Here is an 8577-nt window from a genome sequence, read left to right on the forward strand (position 1 = left end):
AGACAGACAGACAGACAGACAGACAGACAGACAGACAGACAGACAGACAGACAGAGAGGTAGATACAGGCACAGAAAAATCATAATTATATCGTTGTGGGTGTGAATTGGCAATCTGTATTTTGTTTTCCTTGCTTGTTTGTATTCCTGTTTGCTATCGCTGACTTTTTATGTCGAGGTTTTCTCTGTTGATAGGGGAGATACTTTGGTTTAATGGGTGTGTTACGGCGCTCGCTACTGCATAAGGTCGTATGAGCGCTTGGGACACATTAACCACTTTCAGTTGCTAGGGAATTTGGAATTTTGACTGGGTGGCGGCCGAAGCCTACTCTTATCGATTCTGGACCACCAAGAGATCTTTCACGTGCACAACTTGCACACGGGACCTCTGAGATTTTTCGCCCTTATCGAGAAGGCCAGGTTTTAGATCTTACCTCCCATAAGATCAGGGGTGCGGCTGAAAGACGGCAGTAAGGAGGAGCCAAGGAGTAGCAGTAGAAAGGCTGCAGAAAGAGTCAGGAGCCCAGAGGAGGGGGCAAAGGAGGTGAAGGCTTGGGGGCAGAAAGTGGAGGCGAAAGCAGACAACAGAACATTGTTAGAGGGCAGGAAAGATGACAATTTTAGAGAAGAAAATGTTCTGTCCCCATTCGGATTCGAACGTGGGACCTATTGAATGAGAGGCGAACACCTTAACCTCTTGACCACGAGAACACCCGAGGCGGGGATATGGAGTGGGGTGGGGGTTGCGGATTGGGGAATCATCTGTGTGTCTACAGTAAGGGCCTGTAACGGGAACTTGTCAGCTTCTGTCAACCTTCAGTACACACACGTTCTGTGGGCTTTGGCTGCTTCACTGATCGTTGTATTGTTTTGTTTTGGTGAGCGTTTTACGGTGCTTGCAACCGCATAAAATAAGGTAAGAAAAGATAAGATAAGATAAGATAAGATACAGATTTGTTGTCCAGATCTGGCCCATTGGTTTGGTGTTTCACCACCTGCACACATACAGGTCATATTATGAGCGCGCTGATCGTTGTATGGTGTGATGTTGTAGGGTTTCAAAAAACGAATGTCTCAACATTGAAACCTTAGTGACTCAGTCTGTGATTTCATAGAAGCTGTAGACTGTAAAGTCTTCCCTCTGTTCTCTCACTACCCCCCCCCCCCCCCCCCCCCCCCCCCACCCGGCCACTGCTGTAGAGTAAACGATCATGTATTTTGAATTTGACCTTGAGTCGTGACCTTGACACGACAATACTTGCAATAAATATTCAACGTCGGAAATCAAGTCAGACCTCCTGGAGGGTCACAGATCAAGGGACAAATACACGACAAAAAACAGAATCTTCGGATAAGAATATAATGTTTTCAGTTTGTCACAAAACGATCGATAACTACAATGCACGTAAGTTCGATAGAGACAAATGAAGCTAAAAAAAACAAGTACATTTCAAAGGGAGTACAGCGATATATTCCTTCACCAAATTCATATATGAGTTCTGTAAAAGGAAAGTAGTATAAAGAAATGAGTGGACAAGCAAACTTGAAGAGTTAATGAACAGTATCGGTTGGTGAAAATCACATCTGCCGCTGTTGTAAAGTTGGTCTTCACCTATACCCATACAGCAAACTGTGACGTCATACGCCATGGTCTGCATGTGTCACAACATGGTAGAATCAGGCGCTCGTCACATCTTTGGGGCATATGGAGTTGGTATTACCATTTTGTTTGTTTGTCTTCCTTTTGATTTAAAAATTCCCTTATATTTGGAATAGAAGTCGACATATTAATCTAGATTGTAGGAGGTGGGGTCACCTGTTTTCAAAGGTTAAATTAGTAAGAAAATAGTCACCAAAATGTGGTGTTTTCCAAAGCTTGAGTGTCCTCGGAAACTGCAAATGTACATTTTTGTGTGTTTTTCATCAACAGTTTTCAGTAGCAATCCACACAAAAGTGTGTTTTTTCTATGGACATAAAAAAATCGATGCAAATTGCCCAAAGAGCGGGAAAAAATGGTTTTGTTTTCGATGCCATTATTTGGACGAGCGCCTGATTTCATCATGATGCACCACATCTATTTTTCGTCTGTTTTGGTTGACCTATTTTTGCCATCCATTTTCCTGTCTGTAAGGAGATTAAAACAGGGGCCGGGGTCGAGGAAGAGAGAACAAGTTCTAAGTTTTGTTTTAATTATCGTTTTTGTTTTTAATAAAATATCAAATTCTAAACACAGAACACCAAGCACACAAAAATGAATTATTGCTAGTGTTGGACTCTTTTTGCCACTTCACCAAGCTCTTCAAAAATACATCTCACGTTACCTCCAGCAAATGACTAGACAGTTAAGCCCATTTGTTCAGTAACGTCCTATGCGCCATATGGTTGATTAATTACTAGGAGCGACAACAACTAGCTCTACTCCAGAGGAACATTAGAGTAGTAGTAGTAGTGCGTGGTTGGCGAGTGCTCTGGTGTGGTTTGCTCCTTCTTTTCTGTCCAACACCAGTCATCCTTATCTCCCCTCCTTCTGTTTTGTGTTTGTTACTCTCTTGTAACACCATTAATTTTCGGCACTTACAAGTATATGACCTATTGAGTTGTAAGTGCCGTAAAACTCTTACTAAAACTAAAGAGTAGTTGTAGCCGGAGCAGTAACAGCAGCAGCAGCAACTGACGTTAATGAAAGCTTTGTCGGAAAAATATTTTGACAAAAACAAACATTATGTTAATAGCAAGTTTTGTTTTAAAAAAACCATGTATCATGTTAATAAGAAGCACATATTATATTAATCAGCAGCATGTATTATGTTGATCCGCAGGACGTATTATATCAATCAGCAGGATGTATTATGTTTATCGACAGGATGTATTATATTAATCAGCTGATTGCATTATGCTGATCAGCAGCAGCACGTGTATTATGTTAATCAGAAGCAGCACATACATTATGTTGAGCATACATTATAGTAATCAGTAGCAGGTATTATGTTAATCCACAGCAGGTAAACACAACGTTGTCAAGTGGCATGAGCCATGACTCATACGTTGATGAAATTCTCAAACGCCAGCATACCACGTTGACGGGAAACGGCTCCATCAGATTGTGGTAATTTCCTCAAATCATGGCTGGTCAAGTTTGGGGACGTAATGGCTTATTACTGTTCACAAACACTTGCTGACACAGCACTTTCCTGTAGTTTGGCCAGCAATTTGCTCACCTCTCTAAATTTGTTTGGGGCGATGTGTTGACTCAGCCCTCGAACGGCGCTAAGCCATAATGGCAAATGTCCAGCTGATAAAATGACAAACGCTCAGGGTGCCATAATGTACCCTTCACATTGAACACCCCACCTCATGTCTTCTACGGGTTTCTTTAGCATTCAAGCTCTAATTTCTAATACAATAAGTTCCAATACAATAGTCTGCTTCTTCCATTTCTTTTAAATTTTGTGTTTTAATTTAATCGGTTTCTTCACAAAATCTATCCCGAATTGTGAAAACGCCCTGTAAACTACAACCGAATCTTTTCGAGTTCCAGTTTGAGTAAAGAGAGGCGAGTCAACACAATAACGGTCAATTAGTGTTGAGGAAAAGCAAGAATGTCTGGTAAACGCAACAAACGGGAGACTAACGAAAAGAAGAAGGAAATACCGGTGACGCCCACTAACCACCCACATTAATCAGATGACCACAGGAGATTTGTTGATCTAAATAAAATAATGTTGAGAGCAAAACTAGTTTTGACAAGGTTAAAATACCACTGTAAAGATAACCACAAAGCCAGTCTTGAATGACGACGACCAATGGGATGAGAAATGCGTCTTGGGTAGACTATTTTTTTCTTGTAGAATGTCGCAACGATGCAAGTCAGTTTGGCTAGCAGGTTTCATGGTTACAGAAGCTCAAACTGAACCATGATGATACAAGTCATTGCTCTGATAACAGGTCATATCCATGTTCTACCTCAAGCTGTATGTGCTTTACAACTAGTATCTGAAAAAAAAAGTAGACACAGCAGCGCAGGCTGACATACCACCAACTAAACACTGAACAACAATTTTAGAACCCTACAGCCAACCCTCCATCGAAATTTACCTTCGTAAAGCGACTATCTGCGCAATATGTCATTTACGCATCATTACCCCAGGAAGCAACAGAACGTACCATCTCTCGAACTGAGCACAGAAGCAGAGAAAAAACTCACATTAACGATCAGAGCAGTCTGACGGTGAGCGTAGCAAATTGCGACCTCAGTGCCTTCTTGTTCTATCTCCAGGTTTTTTTTACATTGAAAATATGACTTCTTCTTAAGCTCACTCTTTTTTATGAACTGCTTTCACTGTTATTAAAAACGGAGATACGCCAAGAAAGCAGGTTGCGAAATGTTGTCCAGTCAAGGATTTCATCTCCATCAATGATATACGTATATATATAAATATTCATATGTGCCATTTTTCATCTACGTTCTGACGAATGCTCTAAAGAGGTAGGTCCCTGGAGACGTGGGGAAAACGACGAGTTCTCAAGTTCATTTGGCCATTTGGGAGATACTGAATGTGAGGCTGCGGAAAGAATTACCGTGGGAAACTATATCCACACATTATTTCAGTATCTTGCCCACAGCACATTTACATGCTTTTCGGCTCACAGCACTATAATGGTATTCAGTTTCTTCTTCTTCTTCTTCTTCTTCTTCTTCTTCTTCTTCTTCTTCTTCTTCTTCTTCTTCTTCTTCTTCTTCTTCTTCTTCTTCTTCTTTAACAACAACAAACAGCAACGAGAGCAGCAAGAGTAACAACCGCAGCAACACCAACGACAACAACAATTACTGCTGCTGCTGCTGCTGCTGCTGCTGCTGCTGCTGCTGCTGCTGCTGCTACTGCTACTACTGCTACTGCTGCTACTACTACTACTGCTGCTGCTGCTGCTGCTGCTCTAAAAAGACGGTTATAGCTGAAGATAGAAAAGAACCCTTATACAACGAAAGTTGTAAAGGAAAGGAAATTCAAACGACACAACGGCTACTGTAAAACGGTTTTGCGAGTCCCTACAATCTGATTGGTCTAATAACCGATGAAGACATAATAATATAATATGTGTATCAGTTTACTTGGCGTAGGTCTTGATTGTGGAATAATGACGCGTTACGTTCTGTATTAATGGATAGTTGGCCCGTTAAGCGATTTTTAATTGTCCTACTTCATTATAAGCTTACTACACAGGGGGAAGAAGTAAGGGTTGTTTTCTGAACCATCTTCACCCGCGCGCAGCCAGAAAATTAATGATTCTCACAATTGACCCTTTGTGGCTTAGCTCTAATAAGAAATGCTGAAACCAAGAGAAAAGCGAACAACTTGCGCACTTCCGCAAAAGATACGAAGAGGTTTAAATGTTCAAAAAGTGGTTAACTCCTCTTTGCCAGAATTGACTTCATTGGCCATAGCAGAAACCAAAAAGTTTAACAATGTTCTCTTTAATTTCTTCTGTTCCGCTAAGAAATTCTCTTCGGCAGAATATTGGTCATCTTCAGACACTAACAGGTGAACTGTTGGCTTCTTCCCAATCAGTTGTTCTACCCATTTCAAGGCTTCCTTATCTGTCATCCCTCAGTGTACGTTTTTCTCTTAACGTTTTGTCAGTTATCTTTGAATACAGAACTGACCTGATAACCTGGCAAGATGTTTTCTAGTTGTTTCTTTTCTGTCCATTAATTTTATTTTTTACTGGTTATTTTCTATGAGTTCATAGAACTATACATGAGTACCTTATAAATCCGTGTGTAGATTCTTTAAGATTACAAATTTTTTCTTACTTGTTTTTGAGAGGTCATGACTGCTTCTGAGAGGGGTGGGGGTATTACAAATAGGAGAAATTCTGGTACCCGAACAGGTACACGATCTATTTCGTCTAAAGCCTGTTGGACCGAATTTGGCTGGGCCCTTTTTGAGATGGGTGTTAAGCTTAGATGTCCGCCTCTTAAATAACTTAATAGTGTTGATAGGGGCGTTACACCTACAGGCTACCATTTCACCAGTTTCACTATCTCTCTCCCTCGACAAAAGAAATAATATACTGATTTATCTATCCGACTGTCTCAGCACACACTATCACACTATCTTTGTTGTATCCGTTGTCTCCTACTCCAGCAAACATCCACGTTCGCTCGTTTTCATTTGGATTCTTTTGTTCAGAACGTGCCAGGCTGTTCATCAGGCAGATACACCGATCTTGTTCGGTTATATCGATTTCTGTCTGTTGTTCCGGGTTGTGGCGTCACTGTGTGAGGCCAGTGGCCTTTTGCCTTTTGGTTGGCAAGCTTTTCCTCACCTCTGACCTCTGACACGTCTGCTCTGACAGGAAGTCACTCAGTTGTGCCAACGTTTTTCTCATTAGTGGCCTCGGTGGCCAAGTGGTTAGGCTACTGGGCCGACGTTGCATTGTGAGATTACGGGTTCGGAGGTTGGAGCCTCAGCTCTTTCCGACGTTGTGTCCTTGGTAAAGGCACTTTACACGAATTTTCCATTTGGCTCGGTTCTTTCGGAGACGGTCGTTAAACTCGGAGGCCCCGCCTTTTAAATAACCTAATAGTGTTGATAGGGGCCTTAAACCGATATCATTTCAGTCTTGTTTAAATCGTTTCTCATTGGTCTTACTCGAAGTCACTCAATTTTTCCGGCGTCGTTTCTCTCTTAGTTTATTGCTAGGCCGCACTGAGAGTTTCTGGATAATATGCAGTCACAGTTCTTCTTTTGTTTGTTTGAGTAACGAGAAGCAAATCGACGCAACAGCAGTCATTAATTAATTAGTTTTAACACACAAAAATTGGCACTTGCAACGCAAAAAATAATATTATTGTGGCTAAGCTACTGGACTTGTAATTGTAAAGTTGTTTATTCGGAGGTTCGAGTCTCGGGCCTGAGTTGTGTCCTTGGGAAAGGCATTTTGGACGAATTTCCCTCACTTCACCCGACCATAGGCAGTCAAGATCTTACCAGTATGTTAGTGTTTTAGCGCCTATAAAAAAGGCAGCTTGCATTGTAAGCTTCTCAGAAAGTTAAAATTATCCTAGAATGCTTTAAGATCTGCTGGGGTAATAATTGTAACGCGCATAGAGCTTGTTGTTGAGCGGGAATTTACCTGATACAATATATTTCAAAAGCTATTTATTATCATTATATAAGAACAGAAAATTAGATGTGTTACAATAGAATATAACAAGCACAAAAAATGAAGAAGGAGAAATAAGGACAATAGATGGTTGATAGGAAAGAAAGACCAAACCACACCAGAGCACCGGCCAAGCACCTGCGATTAATTATTGTTGGGGGACAAGCGCAAGATAGGCAGACATGCTCAACAAAAAGAAAAAAAAAAAAGGAAATATAATGACTTACCAGTGACGTCCTCCACCCACGCATACAGCTCGTAGTTTCATCTACGCATTTTTTAAAGATGTACCGGTAGTGTTTACTTAGTATTTGTGTTGTTGTTAAAGCCACTTTTTTTTCTTTAAAAAAAAACGTTATTGTTTTTGAATGCTGTCCTTTTACGTTTGGTTAGACATGCCTATTGCTAGAATTAGTCTCTTTAGCCACTGCAGAAGCCACAAATAATTAAACCAATGTTCATTAAGCACCACAATGACGAGCCATGCTCTCGTCACCCCTGTACCGGGAATGGCCAGATTCAGTGAGTATGAAAAAGAGCTCATCTCCACACTCATTTATGAAGATTCCACCCACGCTCTATAACATGATACGTTCTTTGTGTCTTGAGTTACCCTTCAATTATACAATCTCTAACAAATCCCACGTGGCACGAACTGTCAATTCTCTGCGCTTTGTGCCAGAGACAGTCAGCTAAAACCATCTACTCTCCCCACCCCCTCCCATCCCCTCCCCTCCCCACTAAAAACCCTCCATCCCCCTCCCCCAATCCCACTCCACCAACGTCCATAACCATATACGGTGCTGTGTCAGTTTTTAATCTGGCAGCAGCATGGAGCGCCATTTTGATGCCAAGGTTCGCTAGATCCAGCTTCGGCTCCGACAGAAAACTATTGGTTTGATGGGAAAATTGGAGAAAATGAGAGCAAGAATGTCGAATAAGAAGAGTGGCGCTGAAAGCTTGATATTGACACCTGTCCCAAGAAGCAAAAAGGTTTAATTGCGTTCATTATTCTGTCATTGTGTGTATTGTGAGAAACGCACACCTGGATATTTTGTAGTTACTCTTTTGAGATGTTTTCCCTCTGTCAAGACTAAGACAGAAGTAACTGCTCGAACACATAAGTTATCAATCAAAGCCCATAAGATAAAAACAACTTATTTTGTCGTTTATACAACTAAATAAGAAATCTTTTAAAGTAACCTGAGCCTTCTGAAAATGAAAATTATATATCATGATTTAAACCCGAAGAGGAAACGAAACCGCGATTAATAATAGGATTGAAACTCGTTGAAAAGGAAAAGCAGAAAATCAAGAAAACGTGATTCTTCAATAGACGTAGATAACCAAATACTGGCGTATGTGTGTGGGTGGGTGGGTGGGTGGGATCAGTGAAACAAGACAGCTTCA

General features: G+C 41.1%; 1 protein-coding gene across 1 annotated transcript in view; it reads right to left on the reverse strand.

Annotated features, from left to right (window-relative positions):
* LOC101845310 overlaps positions 1 to 8577 on the reverse strand; it is a 71002-nt gene that overhangs the window by 2883 nt on the left and 59542 nt on the right. The gene's annotated exons all lie outside the window — the stretch shown is intronic.

This window comes from Aplysia californica, unplaced genomic scaffold (assembly GCF_000002075.1).
Source record: "Aplysia californica isolate F4 #8 unplaced genomic scaffold, AplCal3.0 scaffold00083, whole genome shotgun sequence".
Taxonomy (NCBI): Eukaryota; Metazoa; Mollusca; class Gastropoda; order Aplysiida; family Aplysiidae; genus Aplysia; species Aplysia californica.